Raw genomic sequence first — 17,662 nt, 5'->3', positions numbered from 1 at the left:
GTGGAATTCACGTTGTGCCCAGAGATTCGGGAACTCTGCATCAAGCACACCGATTTTAACAGAGAGGTCAAGAGCGGTTGATGCCACCGTTGTACATTAATATTCGTGTTTTTTTCTAGTCTCATTGTTTTAACTTTCTTCAACACCAAATACTCGCTATGATTCGTCAAGACCTTCGATAGCTCAGTTGGTAGAGCGGTGGACTGTAGTTGGCTGAGTTACGACTCGAAATGAGAGACATCCATAGGTCGCTGGTTCAAATCCGGCTCGAAGGATTAAAAATTTTTGTTTTGTTCTTTTTTTTTCGGTGGATTCTTCTCTCTTTCTCCGTGAAGTATTGTTTTTTCTTTTAATCGTATAACTGTTATTTATCAAGCTGACAAATGAGACGTATGACGAGGTTGAAGTTGGTAATGTTATCCTACGGAAATATTGGGAAAAATCACTATTTCCTTCGTTTCACAATGATTTTGAGGGAACTAAAATTGCAAAATATGAATACGTTTTGTTTTATAACGGCTTACTGAATTTCAAACAGTTCCAAAATTGCGAAATTACGGTTTCTCCTCAGCATGAATCATTACCGTAACCTCATTCACTCCATATATATATGATGACGTATGGCTCATATTGTTTACGTAGAGAAAGACTAAGAATTTACAGAAATTAACGTGTAAGCATGTTCATTACTTTATAACTTTGTTTATATAATAGTTTCAAGTAGATCCTCGATTTTTTTTCATTACTACTAACCGCGATACCATGTTCTCTATGGACTTGTCTTTTGCTGCGTTTTGAAAGAGCTATGCGCCGAGAAAATCGGGGATAAAATTCCCTCCGGTTAAAAAGTATGCCTGGAGGTTTTAACTCGAGACGCTAAGTTCCCGGGAGTCGGTAGGTATACATCACTGTTCGTAAATATTTTATCGATACTTGAGTACACCGGATTCAGTCGACAGACCTACTTCGACCTATTTGTTGTATTCCATTGTCCTTTTATTATACATCAGTCTCAGAGCAGATCGCTACAGCATTCCCAGGTTTAAACCCTCCTCATACAGATATGCAACATTTATATAAGTAGCACTTTCACGTTGTATCATCGTGAAGTATTTCCATTCCAATGAATACATTTGATTTTTCAGGACATTCAAATTTAGCTTATTTTTACTCGAGTGAAAATTAAATACAGGCATTCTTTTTCATATTTTTAAAGCGCAGGAATAAAAGATGAAAATTTATCATCTTCGACATTCACCGCAAAGATTTTCACTGTGAAAAATGGATATGCAAATTGACTAATTACTAATTCAATTTGCGGAATTGTTTATCAGAAACAATGAATTCTGTATTATCTTTGTAGTTGAAACCTGTGTACTTTTTCCCAGAGTAAGTGTGTGTTTTGTACGTCATAGTTGAACATGAAATTAACTTCATTCGACCTATCCCATTCTTTACTCGGATATCGACCCAACACGATAATTTTGCACATGATATAATAGCAGAACATAATGATTAGACTATCTGTTTGATGTTGCTTCTGGAACTTACTTTAGCGTCAAATCGGCTAAAATCGACCTTTCGATTTTCCGCGCCACTGAATCAAAAAGTGCCATTTCATTTCATTTTATATTTTTCATTCTCTCGCTATGACGCTTTTCTAAGGAATGATATGACGCGTCTTTTTTTTATACCAGGCTGGCTTGCATTAGAGATTAAAACATTTGTCAAAAATTTAAAGAAATCAAGTTCCGTCGCCATTCAGTTGCTCTGAAAATGTGAAAATCAGACATTACTAACTTCGACATTTTGATTGCAGCAATTTTCAAAAAAATCATATACTGCTGGCTTCACAGGAATTACCTGGTGTGATGATTACTAGATAAGTGAGTGTGAACAGAGCTGAACAAAACATTCGAGAACAAAAAACAATCCCAATGATAATAATAATAATAACAACAATAATAATAAAAAAGAGGTCGAGAAAACAGCGACGAGTAAAAAAGAAAAACTTACAGCGCCCCCCTCCAAGTATGACGAAAGGATTCGTAATTTTGTTCGTTCCTATCGCTAATGCGATCCGTAGTAATGGAAGCTCGCAAAGTGGAACCGATATTTCTTACAAGATATTGTACTGTATAATATTCTTATCTATGCTTGCTCTCGCTTACTCCGCGATGTATGCAGTATAGGGTTTAAGTTTATGTTCCCTATGCTGTGGTTCAAAAAACATCGAAACATTGTGAGAAATAAATGTTGAGAAGATAACACATCATTTTCAGCCTTGGTCTCTGTTTTTTCTCGTCTTCGCGAAAGCGTATCGACGAACGGTTTTCAGTGATTTTGCTCTCGATCGGTGCAATTTTTATTTTGTTCCCAATTTATTATCGAAAATGTAAATTTTTCTGTTTCACAATAACTTAATCCTTTTGTGAAATATTCTTATTATCGCAAAACGATAGGCGTATTGAAAACGAAAATAAGGCGCTGTGACAACTGACGGCAAAACAATGCGTTGCTTGAAGCGATACTTAGTTTTAAAACATATTTTTTACCGTACATCGATTCCTTGCGAAGTAACGAAAGCCTTACAGTTTGCACAGAGTTTTCCGTAATTTTGTATTCGCGTAATTGACTCAAAACAATTTACCGACAGCACAGTTCTTCCCCGATATCTTACAAATAATTTAAAATGTTTGTTGCATCACGTTGTTTACTAAAATCGGGATCCCAAATTCCCTCAGGATTCCCGCGTTTTTCAATAACTATGTCAAATAATTACGCAGCAAAGAAAAAAGTTTGTCTCTATTTTGGAAAAAAAAATGTCTTTCGGGCAGTTGCGGGCCTTTTTAATTCCTGTAACGCGAAAGGTATTGCGAATTCAATACTCGCGTAAAGAGGTGGCGAAACAGACTCGCAAATTCGGAAATATGAATTGCAACACGGTGCAACTAGTATTAAGTAAAATTACAAAGTGTCGAAAACCAACTAGTAGCGGCATGCCCGCGTACCTGTAACTCGATGTACGCTCGATTACACCCGTTTTCACGAACGGTACATAGCTCGTAATATTCCGGGGAAATGACGTATTGGCTGATATATGTATTCCGGTATTCCGGGGTTGTAGCTGCGTTTTCTGGTATCAAAATAACCAACGTGGAATAACGAAGCTGCGGAACAGGCTATAAGCGTATCGAATATCATATTATTATATATTATGCCGGCATCGTGTTCATTGTCGGTTTTGTACGCGTGCACCGGCGGTCGTTCTCATATCTACAATTCATGTATTCACATACGTACGTGTGTGTAACGCGCGTTAAACTATCGTGTCTGGATTATATATTCCTGCATGTGCGTCGACGTTGGTTACGTATAATTTTCAAATTGTTCCCTCAGTTCGAACGTTATCCTCCGTGATTGATGTCCTAGCTGCAGCCTGTACTCCGGTACCAATAAATCCATCGTGGAAGTCAACGCGTAAATATAGGTAGAGTCATAATTATCCTGTTTGTTACCAACGCCCTTAAAATGGAGATGCGCGTTACGGCTAATGATTCAAGCCGGCCGGGTGGCTAATTATCACTTATGAAAAAAAATTTATTTCACGTACGTAAATGATGTCTGGGCGAAAATATGTGATACCTAAATAATACGGGTGTTTCGTTGACCTCTGCCAATCAAATGTGTGATAAAGTTTATCGGTTGTTGGTTGCGTTGCAGGAAAGAGTCAGAGCTTTGTTAGAAATTATACCTGACGTTTCTTATCGGATGGCTGAAAAATATTCACTTGAAATATATTGGAGTCGTATGATTCACGAGTTTTTTTACTGACGTTCCTTTTTGTACTTCGATTTAAAACCAATGAACTACCGCAAATATTTTACTAATCGTTTGTTTCGGTCAATTCAATTTGACAAGGTTGAAATTATTTAACGAAAAATCTACTTTGTTAATTTTAAACAATAATTTGGGTTTTACCCAATTCTTTGATAAGAAAGACAAGTTGTCGGTAATACCCGTCAGCTCAATGCAATATAATTTGGCTATCGGAATTCAGCGAACATTCAAATTTCCACACAATCTGTAATTTTTCGTTGATTGAGAGTTTTTTCTTCATATTTTAAGATTATGCGGAAAACGCGAAAGAAAACAGGTGTAAGTAAAAAATTGTAGAAGGTCTAAAGACCCAATTTGGTTCTATTGCTCTGAAAACATTTCGATACCTAAGAATCCAAGAGGGATGAACTAATCGGCCTCACAATCAGTTTGACTGCGACATCCGTAGCTCTTGAATTTGTTCGTGGCTTTTGGGTTTCAACTGCAATGGAGTTGAACGTGGCAACGAATCCACGACTCGATGCGACACTGATTACGCCAAAGTTCATCGTTATAATTTTACTACGTATAACCGTTATAACGGCTTAATCGCCGGTTTCGTTACTCTCGCGAAATCCCCCAGCGTCGTTCAATTTGCATGATAATAAGAATTTCGCATATTGGTCAGGTAAATATTAGGTGGTACGGTATGCTTGTAACTGACTCCGTGTTATAACCCACTGCGTGGTTTACGTTATTCCACTTTATTGTGCAATTGATATATTGCTACGTTCCTAGATTTCATTAGCCTCGTTACTCGTTGACGCGTGAACTTCTGGTGAAAACTAGAAAATAGTATATGCATGGGTCTGTCTATCTATCAACGTCCTAGTGTCAATATTTCGTTAGGTGTCAGAGGTTGCGATTCCAAAAAGATTGCAATCGTCCTATAGGAAATAGTATACTGTGCGAAAGTGCAGAAGATGTAGTTCGGTTCCTGGTGCAAGCCACGCTCGTTCAACTATCGCCTATACACAGGTATTACACATTATATTTTTTGTGTACCGATGCAATTTTTTCAATATAAATAGTGTTACTTTAATCTATATATTCCGTTACGGTTCGGACTATCGTGGAAGGTAAATCACAAGTCGGGTTAAGCCATCTAGAAAAGACAAAAGTCCCAAATCTGGCAAGATAATTCTGCCATGCGCTGAAGGGACTACGACCCTGAACAATAATGAAATATCGAACAATGACTAAAGGAGTGAAAAGTCTTACGAGACTTTCACAATTATTGTCGATCTGCAAGCTAACTGAAATCTCAACGCGGAACCTTTTGCTCAAACGATACCGTTCGACTAATAGCAAGAAGTTTATCAATTCCGACATAATTTTCAGGGTATTTCATCGATTTTGTCACAGACACTATACTTCAATGCTGAATTTATATGTCTTTCCATTAAGCCGGTGAAACTAAGCTAGATAATTTATTTATCCTGATGTACCGTAATCACTGTTTGTACTGACAAATGTATGAAATATACATAATCAAACAGATACTTTGGTCATCTAGCTAAGCTTTATTTTTTGAAAAGCAAAGTAATTCCTTTTGAAAAAAATTCTAGATTTTCTACTCGACGCTCACACCGTGAATGGGAGGATGTGAATAAGTTTTCGGCTTATTATTCTCGTAAGATAAATGAGTATTATTTACATCTCAACAAGTTTTCCAAGCTGTCACAGAGTCGAGTGCACCAGGGGGACGTTCAACCAGTTTTCATCCACCTCTGCAGCACCAGTAAATGGGTGAAAGTTTCGCGAAAGTTGTGTTTTTCACCTTAATCTGTGTGCTATGTTTTCTGTTCTCCTTTGTCGATGTCGCATCTGACAAAATTTATAAAAACTTGCGTCGAAAGACAGTGACGATGATATAATGTGCCTACCTATGACAGGGTGTTCACAGAAAAAAATTATTTTTATTATTCAAACGCGCGTCAAAATTTCGGTACAGCACCTCAAACAGAATATTCTAGCCAAATATGAGCTTTTAACATTCATATTTAGAGGTACCAATTATATTTTTTCCATTTTCCGTTCAAATAACACGTAAATGAAAAGAAACAATAAAAAATAAGAAAGAACTCTGTATACACTGAGAAAAATTTCACTTGTTACAGTAACTAGAAAAATTCAGTAAAACAGGGATCGTTAATAAAACTTTTTTGGTAATTGCAACGCAAAATCATTTTCTTCGGTTTACTCTACTTTTTTAGCTAAACAAGGCTTTAACATGAATTTATTGTTGCACAAGCATTAAATTTTCGCAACAGTTACAAGAAAATATATTAAGAGTGATGATAATGAGAAAGAATAGTAACGGATACTAGATTTTCCGGTAACAGCTAGAAAGCTAATTTTCATTTTCTACCTAGAACTATGTTTTTCGATTCTGGTAAAATATGAAAATAGTCAAGGACTGAGCGGTAACCGGAACTAAAAATTTCTCTCAGTGTAACATAGAGAGGAAATACGCACCTAAGAGACAGCGATCATCTAGGTGTATACACCGACAAAGGCAGACACATACGCATGCATGAATCTTTTCATTCGGATCCCGCTCCGTTTCCTATTTGACGAACAAAATGACATCGCGCAACGACCGTCGTAAATAGCGCCGGCATAAGCTGGGTCAAAGGTCGTAAGTGTACATATCATAAACCCCTGACGTTATTACCTCGTGTTACCCGACCGTTTGCACCCGCTCCCGGGTATGCTGCCTGTCTCTGAAATATAGCAGGAACTTCCGCTCGAAGGAAGGAGATACGCGTATCCGTCATAATTATACTGACCGGAACACTTGTGCATGTAGAGTTGTTGCTGAGGAAAATAGAATCAGCCTTTAAACCACGGAAAAGATTCGATGCGTGTGTAAAAAGCTTCTTGTACTGCGCAAGGCATATTCTAGAATTAAGAGTTGCAGTATTTTGGCTTTTCCCGTATCACCGATTTTGATGTCACGCGGTTACCGATGCGACCTGCAAGTTTGCCGATCGCTGCTCAACCGTTTCGTTCACTGATGCTAAAATTGCCGACGGAAATTTTATCTATTAAGGGAATCCGTAAAGCTGAATTCTTAATAATTTGTAAAACTCTCACAGGTAGCCACATTTTAATTTTTTTCTGACATACTCTTGGTCCTCGGGATCTGCAAAAATTCATGTTTGTTGTCGATGGTTTGCGACTCATAACCTGTAATTTTTAATAATACATAGAAGTAATATTTCAATATCAAATAACAGCAATCAGACAATGGAAAATAAGTATTTTTGGAGTTTTTGTGTCCGATTGAAATTTTTCGATTCATTTTATTCGAAAGACTTGTTATTTTCGTATCGATGAGAAAACTGTTTCACAATCGTTAGCCTGAGTTATTAACAAATAGAAGAAAATGAGACGTTTCTTGATTTTTCTAACAGAATTCCGTCATATCAATAAAATAGTATAGCTGTAGTGTAGAAATTCTATCGATTTTTCAATCGGATTTTCAATCAAAATAATACAAATTTTACTAACCGGGAAAATATTAGAAATGCATAATTGAATTTTCTAATTTTTATACGCTTCTTGAAATTCCTGAACTTCGCGTAGTTTCCAGTATTCGTTTTCTAATCTACAAAACTTTTGTGGTAAATGGGAAACACTTGCGTAGTAAATCTCATTCTATTATATAGTCGAATGGAACTTTCGAAGAAACTCGAGAACTTTTATCGCTATTTGCATTCCGTGACTGGTTGTATGGAAAATGAGCAAGACGAGACTACACAGAGGGTTCAGCATATCGTAGCATCTTTTTATGTTTAATATTATACCTGTATGAATAACAATTTCTTCCTATAACGCAGTTTTTAAACGTAAACTCGATTTTTTTACGAAAATAACTCTTCATTGATTGACCATTTTTACAAAAATTAGCCTAATTTTACCTTTTGCATCACTAAGTTTTTCAATAATTAGCAAATGATTCTTCAGTAATCGACTATTTTTCAAAAAATTAATAATCGAATTTCCAATAAGTTATATTATGAAATAATTTATTTTTTCTCAACCGATTGACGAATTTTCTGAAAAAGATAGATTTATTGGAAGCAATTTATCACTCATCATGTGGTGTTAAATTGAATAATTTCAATTATAGATTTTCGAAATATTGAAAATCATCAATATGCAAATATTATTATTAATTTATTCATAACTATATGCTCAACTAATATCGATTTTAAAAACAATTTCAATTCTGTCAAACCATGTTTGCAACTTGATAAACAATTAATAATATGTAAACAAAATATCTCTGAAATTAATCACTTGGCCGATTTCTGAATTATAAAGAGGTCGTATGATTACTGAAGATGCTAAATTAGCAAATTATTCTGAGAATATTTATGGGACACAATTACGTGTTTGAACGTTCACGGAAACTAACTACAATCAACCAAACAATGAGAAACTTGGTGTTTCCAAAAATTCACTAAAATTTCTCTCTCGATTTTTCCTTGATTTTGTGCTATTGTCAATTTTTCCATCATTCGAGTCAATTCAATTATGTATCATTTCGAGTAATGAAAATCTGAAAATCTGAAAATTAACACATGGCAGAATCACATCCAAACTTTGGTAGATTCTCCGAAACGTGGACTTTTGAACTCTCCGGTAAAGAGCTTGTTGATATAAAGTAATTTCGATTGACGCTTTTCTAAACCCTCAAACTTGTTCCGTCAAAGAGACACACCGATTTTTCGGGTTCGGGGGTAGAGCATATAATTCGCACGGGCGATATATCTAGAGCCTTTAATTCTAAAGTAATTTCGACGCCTCTCGAAGCTCTCTAACTTGTTTCATCAAACAGTTAGACCGATATGTCGAGTTCGGGGGTGGTTCTCCCCTTGGGGGTGAAGCATTTATTTCGCACGGGCACTGTACCGAGAGCCTTTAATTTCACAGTAATTTTAACGCCTCTCGGAACTCTCTTAACTTGTTCAGTCAAAGAGTTCACCGGTTTCTCGTTTACGGGAGTTCTCGCCCTGCAGGGGTGACTTTCAGAAAATTTTTCATTCTTGGATTCGTGGAACCTTTAATGAGCTTTTAATTCTGGCCCGAACGGTTTTTCGACATTTCTTTTTGATCCCGTTATTTTTGGTGTGGTGGTTCCAGATTTATCTCGAGGTGGCACCAAAACAGGTTTTCTTTTTTTTTTTAATGTGGAGCAATTAATTCGAAGATATGCCATTTAATGGGCCTTTTATTCTGGCTTCAATTCTTTTTCGAAATTTCTTTTTCTTCCCTTTGTTTTTTGGCGTGACGGTTCCATGTTTCTCTTCTCAAGGTGACACCGCCATAGTTTTTTCATCTTTACCTTGGAACATTTACGTCGAAAGTAGAACATTTAATTATCGTTCAATTAGCTCTCAATTATTTTATAGGAAATATGTCGATTTTCGAATGTGGTGGCTCCGGCTTGATACAGCTACTTTTTTGAGTTGATCAACCGCAGCGAAAATCTGCGTCATACGAAATGCTACTGTAAATTCTACGCACTGACGATTGTAGATTCGATGATTCATGGCAAATGATTTATCCTCGACTGTGTGTCTGAATCCTAGATTGTACGGCCCACAATCCGACTGATATCCTGCTGTGGTTGGTTCAGGAAAAATTTCAAACCAACAGCAGAAGTTTGTCGTTGTTTTGTCCGACGTACTTTCCTTGGAAGCAAGACTTGATGCTTGCCACTGAATTGATCGTCTTTTTACCAGAAAAAAGAATTGAGGGGATCAGTGCCAAAAGGGTACAAGTAAGAAATTTGAAAAATCCAAGCGCAGCATTATTTCGTACACTCCAAACTGCGCTCTTTCAAATAAGCAATCGTTTAAGTCAAATCGTTTGGTGCGAAACGGTACAAGTGCATTCGGAGCGTCTTTCTTCATGCCGGTTCGAACTTACAACTCTCGGTATTACGTTGTTGAAGGGGAACCTTGATGAAATTTCGATAACACCGGGTTTTCCCTTTTTTTAAACAACAAGATTTAAATTATGGTAGTACAGTAATCTTTTTCGATGAAAGTGTACACGCAAGGAATGTTTGGTAGCGGAGGGCTGGAAATTTTCTGAACTAACCCCGTTCAATTGTCGAAATTCGAGACTTGATGCAGAAACGAAAAGAAATGGCTCGAGGGGGAAGTAAGTACTTGGAACGACGGAGCGAGGTTCACTGGGTTTGTGGTAAAGGTGTGTCAGTAAAGGGGATAAGAAATTGGTCAGAACTGAGAAGGAGGTAAAACTACCCCAGGACGAAACGCTTCCATCATTCTACTGCCTCTTACGTGGTCCCTCATCTAGCCACTTTGCAAAAGAATGTGTAAACTTGACGCTTCGCTACTCGTGCCCATGTATAAGCTGTGACTTCCTCTACGCATTCCGAAAAATTTCTCCCTCGTATTTTTCTCGTCGTATTTATCTCGCAATACACTTCAGACATTCGTTCAATTTATTCATGATACGAATGATAAGTAGATATCCACTGTAAAGTTTCAACACGTTACGTTGCCCCCCCCCCCCCTGTCCCGTGGGTACTTTTGTGGTATTTTATGAGGTATTTCATCGATCAAAGTGGGTGGTCTTGAAGAGGAAATGGTATGCTTCAAAGTACATTTAGGAGAAACACCTTCAGTTTCACGATTAGAGTGCTTATAGTGCGCGGCAAAAAAAAATAGGGTACTTTTAGGGGAATACGGGAACCACTGCAAAGCCTGTGACTCATACGCATGCCTTTTGGGTATTTTTTAGACAATTGCAATATTTCATTTAATGGCGGTCTAAGGATTGATTTTTCATTTAGCGGCGGACGGGGGGGAGTATCGTTAATTTGGTGAAAAAAAAGACACGTTTTTGAACACTTTTTTTTTACAAGATACAGTCAACGTATTTTGAATTAACTGATTACAGTACTGTAGAGTAACATTTCAAGAATATTTTCTGAAAATTTCAGTGAAAAATATTAAAAACTAAGCCGTTGGCAGCAAATCTCCGGAGACGTCGCAATGAAAAAGTTTTTTTGCGGTGACGGTTGTAACTCATCACTGGGTCATCCGAAATCAAAAAATCAAATTGATTTTATTAGTTTATGAGTTTCCCCGGGTAACGCTGTCGAGTTTTTTTTTTTTTTTATTGATTTTTCAACTTTTCGTAACACTGGAAAGTCAAAAACGCGATTTTCACTAAAAAAATTGGCAAATTTGTTTGTGCAAATTATGAGCTTTTGACGAGCTTATCACTGGTGTAAAACAAAATTCTACAAATGTGTAACCCTTATACTATTCTAAGAGCTATGGTTTCACATCAAGCCAAAAACAATTCCCAATCTAATCTCAACTCTTATTAAATTAAAATCTTGGGCCAAAAGTAACACATAAATAGCATTTCAGTCTTGTCACAAACCTTTGTAATTTTCATGTGATGGGGGCGTTAACTATAATATCTTATAAGACTGGAATTCGTTAGTTGATTGGGCAAGTACAACGAATTTGTTAGGCAAGTTATTCTTTTAAAAGTTCATTACATGTACAAATTTGAAAATTGTCAGTCAACATTTGGAGAATTATTTTTTTTGAAAGAACGAAAACAGTCGATCATGATCGTTCGATACTTGTTGTTTTAATATTTAAAAAATTTTGATATTCAGTCTTGGGTAATTCATGTACCGCTACATGAAGTCAGATATATTTTTTTAAACGAGTCTCTCAACTATTCACGATATTCGAATGATGGACATGCCGTTAGACTCGCGATATTGATCGCGGGGAGATGAATTCCCTCGAGCTAATATTCTCTGCTGTATTCTACAATTTTTCATGTACGTACAAATTGTTAAGAGGTGTTTATAATTAGCTTCGATAAAAATTGACGTAGGAACGCTACGACCTAGCTGAATTGTTTTCCGAATTCATTTCGGAGTTGGAGTTGTAATTATCATCCTTCCGGGGTTGTGTGATTATGATTATTTTACGTGGCAGTAATTAATTATTACTATTGACAAAGATTTTCAATTAACGGGTGAATATGCTGCTTACCCTTTTCTTTTCTTTTTCTTTTTTTTTTCTTCTCTCCGCAGTCTGAACTTTGTTTTTGCTTCTTTGATTTACTTCCTCGCAACGCGAGAAGACGGAGAATCTGTTATTTCACGCGACACTCAACATTGCACATAGAAAAAACTCGACGAATCTCGTCGGGCTGAAAACAACCCGCCAACACTCGTCGATTTGTTTTTATACTTGAACGAAGATGTGAAAGAAGAAAAACTTCTTCCTGCAACAAAACACTTATCCCGTCAGGCCAAGTTGAAATTTCTGTATTAAAAAGCTCATTCTGCCGAGGCTTATCGTGAAAATGAATGATGAGAACGAATTGAAAAGCAATCAGGATGTGAAGAAAGCAACAAAAATTTTGCAGTCGCATAAATTTGACCCAGAATTTAATACAATTCACCTCGCATTAAGTAAGCGATTTTTCCTTTGCCTGATGCGACTCGAGTGAACTTTGAACCCTCATTATAAATTTCAACTTCAGACTGTTTACGTAATAAAGGCTGCAGCTGAATGTGTTCCGTCGCAAAGAAAATCCCGATGCTAATTAGGTACTAAAAAAACACAAGAAAAAACATTCAACCACCTTGAATTTACACCAAGAAATGACGGGTGTATGAAAATTTTCATACATCACGTACATTGTTAAGGTGTTGACGAATTTTTTTCTGGAACGCCCCCCGAATCAAGTTCTTAATTAATTTTTTCAGACTCTTATCTCAACTCTTTCCCCATTTAAAATTTAAAATACACTTGTTTTAGACGCATTCTCGGTATATATTTTATTGCAAGGGTGATAATGTTGAAAAAAAGCTGCGAGGTTTAGCGAGCATTAATCTGAGAAAAAAATTCACAACTGAACTACTTTCAACAATTCGACTATCCGACTCGTATTGAAAAGGAAAACTCTTGTATGCCATAATGTTGAATCAACATTTATTCCAATGTGCTAAATGCGCCTACTGTATAACCAATAAAAAATAATGTACTAACTGCACTTTTAATGAAAAAAGTTGTAACGGGATTGAATTTTTCCGGTTCATCACCGTAATTGTTGAAGTTAATTTGTTCCGCTCTCCGTGTACCAAACCAAGAATCACACCGGAAATCTAAATTCCTCTACAATGAAAGATTCTGAGGGATGCAGTGTCACGATATAAGCCGAACCCGGCCGATTTCAAGCTGCAAACACTCTCCATGTTTCACTTCAGAGTGCGAAGTATGCGTATACCTATACATGAGAGGAATTTCATAATATATGTACATACCTGCGGCGTGGATTATGGCGGTAGGTGAATTCTTCCGATTTTTACGATTTCCTTATTTTTCCCCCTCTTGCTGTGGAATTTTTGAGGAAAACATTCGGTAAAAATCTCAAATGATTGATCGATACGCTTTATAGTAATGTGCTCGAGGTAATGCGTAAAAAAAAAAAAAAAAAAAAATTGAAAGTAAAATATTTCCAGAGAAATGGAATCTTCGTCGATTAATGGCACAAAGCTCCGAAGTATTTCTGTGCGCATGTAGGTATACCTACGTTATGAAATATTTAGCAGTACGTTTGCAAAAAGAATTTCCTTGGCTCACTTTTTTCATCACACGCATTTCGGAATTTGGACATCCAAGCTACGGCTTATTCGATAAATTGAGGAATGTGAGCTTATATTTTTGATGCTTTAAACTTTTTCGAGTTCTGAGCTTCGATTCCGTCGATAGGTGAACTTTTGGAATAATTTTTTTCCCCGAGGTCTTCTGACGTACCTACTTTCGATCCGTAACACGTCCCACTGCATCACCCGGAAGCCGGGTAGCCGGCACTGGTTGAAATCCTTTGAATTTTTCAATTTCGAGAACTTGGTGCAATCCTGTGCTTCCTGGGGTCTGAAGCTCTATTGGATTCCCCTGGAGAGCTGACGGTACAGATCCTCGCCAAAGCGCCGAGATCGCAGCAGACGGTACACCGACCAACCCTGCAACCAGTCACTAAGAGCAGCGTCGTGATCCGTCCTTTCGATGACGAGGAATCTCACTTTCCACAGTCCTCGCAGTCTCTGTACACTGAGGAAAATTTCATTCGTTACAGTAACTAGAATAATGCAACGTCAATTTATCGTTGCGCAAGCATTAAATTTTCGCAACTGTTACAAGAAAATATAGCAACAGTGATCGTAATGAGAAAGAATAGTAACGGATACTAGACTTTCCGGTAACAGCTAGAAAGCTAATTTTCATTTTATACCTAGAACTATATTTTTCGGTGGTTGTAAAAAATGAAAATATTTAAGGACTGAGCGGTAACGGGAACTAAAAATTTCTCTCAGTGTACGAACCTCGACTCGTACTTGTAGTCGAATTTATCTTTGCGAGGCGCTTTCGATTTTTCCTTTATTTCCGCTGTATCTTGATACACCTCTGTATTATATACATTCCGGATGCTCCACTAGAATGCATTTGCATTGAGATGACTTCGTTGCTGCGACGTTTCCTTCAACAGTATAAACTTTTCCAACTTTGGTATCCTCGGCTTGGAAGGTTCCGTTCTCTTATTCGCTGATGCCAGGAACCACGCACTCACAAACGTACTCGCGCACTTCCTCCGAGCTTGCGAAGCTTCGGACTCTCGGTAAACGAGCGGTTAAACCAGGAAGGCAACCCCCGTAAAACCGGGAAAGTTACCACCTTTTCAGCTTCACTGATATAGGTCTTTCTTCCACTTTCTCATAACACGAAACTAACTGTTTTCGCAATTTTCTCCGATCAATTTTCCGTGACGAAAACTCCTTCTCTGCTATAATATTTTCTATGGTCGTGATACTATAAAGACTTCCAATCGCCTCTCTCGAGTATTAACGCGACGTATGTAAAAACGAATTGAATAGTTTTGTTAACAAGGTACGTTAACAGGTTGCAGTCGAGGCCAATTCAGTCGGACGGAAAATGATTGGCAGCCAATTACGTTTTTTCTGCAACAACTGAACACTGGCGAAAATTTAAATTTTGGCAGTAACGAACTTCAGCGGTAAAAGCTGTCGGGTGATGTTGGGACGGTTTGTGTTTGGGCGGAAAGCAGCTCATCGCTGTAGGCTCCAGCTTTCAGAGCTAATTAAATGGGATTATAATCCCTGTGACACGAGTAGAGTTACAGCAAAAGACAGGCTGCAGGTATTGCAAATTGTAATCCGACTATGACGCGTAGAGCTGATAGATCCGTGAAATCCGGAGTGTTTTGTCAGGATGCGTACCTAATTATAAATAATATCTTGGCTAATCGCAACTGCTTTTCAGAACTTGGATATTGGTTGCGATTTCATCCGGATGGAAAACGTCATTTCAATTCCAGAATACGCCCGCCGGGTGTTACGAAGGAGTCGAGAGTTCAGCTTGTGAAACTTTTATAGATATATTCTTCGAAGAGTGCCGAGGCATTGAACTAAATGTACGAATTTCACCGGCGATGGGGTTTAATGGACGAGCGGAAATTGGCTCGAAATTTCGTTACATACTTAATTTGACGCGGTGAAAATTTAACCCTTTCCAATAACTCCACGGAGAGACTATTTTCGTAACGACATTCCGTTGATTATAATCAGCGTACTTAATAATTTTCGCACATTGGACAGAAAAAGTTTCCAACCACTGTGGAAAAAAGTGTCGCCGATTCCTCACATATTTTGCACGGATCCTCAATCGAAGCTATTATCGTACAAAAACAGCGATCAAAACTTCCTGAAAATGGGAAAGGCTATGGTAGATATATGATGTTAAAAATATATAATAATATATGTCGGAACAATATTAAAATGTTAAGTTGATAGGTGTAAACGACGCTAATTCGGTGCACAATGTTTCACCATCATCTATCTACCCACTGCATTTTGCAATGTTTTGTTCACTTTTAGCCTGCAAGTTTCTGTGTTCGCGGCTGAGGATTGTTCAAATGAAAAACTAGCGGTGTCCATCATGGGTAGTCACCGATCTGCCAATTCTGTTTTCCTAGCAGCGACGGTCAATAATTACTTTTCAGCGACTGTGACGAAAACAGACTCTGATTGTGAGCGCGATGTCGCGTCGCATTAGCCGCATATACATGCGATTCCTTTGAACTACGTCCTGTATACCTACCAAGCAGTTATCGGACACCAAACACTGCACCCCCTAAACTCCGCTAGATTCTCTATTAATCATGCCTAATTCTATCCAATAAATAACAGGATATTAGTAATGCAATTTATTGCATATTGCCACTACGCAATCCCTACCAACGCTTCGTATGTGCTTTACATCCCGAATGTAGTCAGATTTCATTTGATTTAACTGCAGTGCAGGCCTCGAACAAAAATGTTTGTGTAAAGTGATATTTTCTCGTTGCTTCGTCAAGAGGTTAAGCCCTTTTTTTTCACATTTGCGATACGTGGACTTGGATATTTGGAGACATCACCATTGGTCTCGTCATGCAAACCTTATACTGTGTTGTTAATCCAACGTCTTGTGTACACTTTCCAAAGTTGCGCAGGATGAGGTTTGTTGATAGTTGTTTCAATAGTATAAATTCTGTTTGGTAAATTGAACTTTCACATCGATTCGCGATTGGACCAGCTGCCGGCTGTTTACCGCTAAAAGAGTCGACTGCAGCGAACGTTGGTGTGCGGTTATCGTACCTGTGTACCTGCATCCACATACGTGTGCTTCACGTGTAGATCGCGGGTTCCTCGCGCCCAGTCTGCATCAGGGCAAGACTGTAAACCAGCTCTCGTAAGCTGGTGGAAAATTGAGTAAATCCCCTGATTTATGGCAATGCTTAAAAAGAGAACCTGTCCTGCCATGCAGCAGGCGAATACCGTGAACCATGTTAGTTACAATTAAGCTTCGGTAGTTACGTTCCTGTTACAGCTGCAAGGTTGCGTTCGTTAGTCGTGATTCAATGCTGTCTATTTTCGACTCGTACTTTATCTTGTCATCCGAATTTCGAGTGTCGCATATGTGTTGATCACCAACTGAGAAAAGTTTCATTTGTTACAGTAACCAGAAAAATTCAGTAAAACAGTTATCGCTAAAAAAAATTGTCTGAATATTGTTGGAATTACGAAAAACGAGGTACGCCTAACCATTTTGCGCTTTTGTCGATCCTTTTTTGGTAATTGCAACGCAAAATCAGTTTGTGAGGTTTGCTCTACTTTTTTAGTTAAACAAGGCTTTAACGTCAATTTATTTTTGCGCAAGCATTAAATTTTCGCAACAGCTACAAGAAAATATAGCAACGGTGATCGCAATGAGAAAGAATAGCAACGGATACCAGACTTTCCGGTGACAGCTAGAAAACTAATTTTCATTTTGTACCTAGAACTATATTTTTCGATTATGGTAAAAAAATGAAAATAGTTAAGAACTGAGCGGTAACCGGAACTAAAAATTTCTCTCAGTTTTTGAATGCTTCATTCGCCGACATTAATTTATGCGTATAGCTTCCTGCCTTCCTGTATTTTTCAGGACTTCCTATTATCAACCGTTGGTCGGTACCAAACTCGTTTCAAATTTGAAAGTTTCCCCCGGAAGATGTTGAATTTCACATTTCAGACTTTGTACTTTCGGTATATATGTTTTTCTTTCTTCTCTTTTTCCACCTTTTTTTAGGCACTTTCCTAGACGTACGAAGTATACCAGCGGTAAACTTATGCATTTGCTTTTATCAATTTTTTTTTTGG

The 17,662-nt window shown here is 37.6% G+C and overlaps 1 protein-coding gene and 1 non-coding gene across 4 annotated transcripts in view; both read left to right on the top strand.

The window, feature by feature from the left end:
• The window catches only part of LOC107219263 (prolyl 4-hydroxylase subunit alpha-1), a 146,199-nt gene that overhangs the window by 718 nt on the left and 127,819 nt on the right, over positions 1 to 17,662 (top strand). The window lies entirely within an intron of this gene.
• On the top strand, positions 173 to 275 carry Trnay-gua. The gene is made up of 2 exons: positions 173 to 209; positions 240 to 275. It is a non-coding gene; the product is annotated as a tRNA-Tyr (tRNA).

This window comes from Neodiprion lecontei, chromosome 1 (genome assembly GCF_021901455.1).
Source record: "Neodiprion lecontei isolate iyNeoLeco1 chromosome 1, iyNeoLeco1.1, whole genome shotgun sequence".
Lineage (NCBI taxonomy): Eukaryota > Metazoa > Arthropoda > Insecta > Hymenoptera > Diprionidae > Neodiprion > Neodiprion lecontei.
The sequence above is the reverse complement of the archived record's forward strand: the minus strand, read 5'-3'. Positions and strand labels throughout refer to the sequence as shown.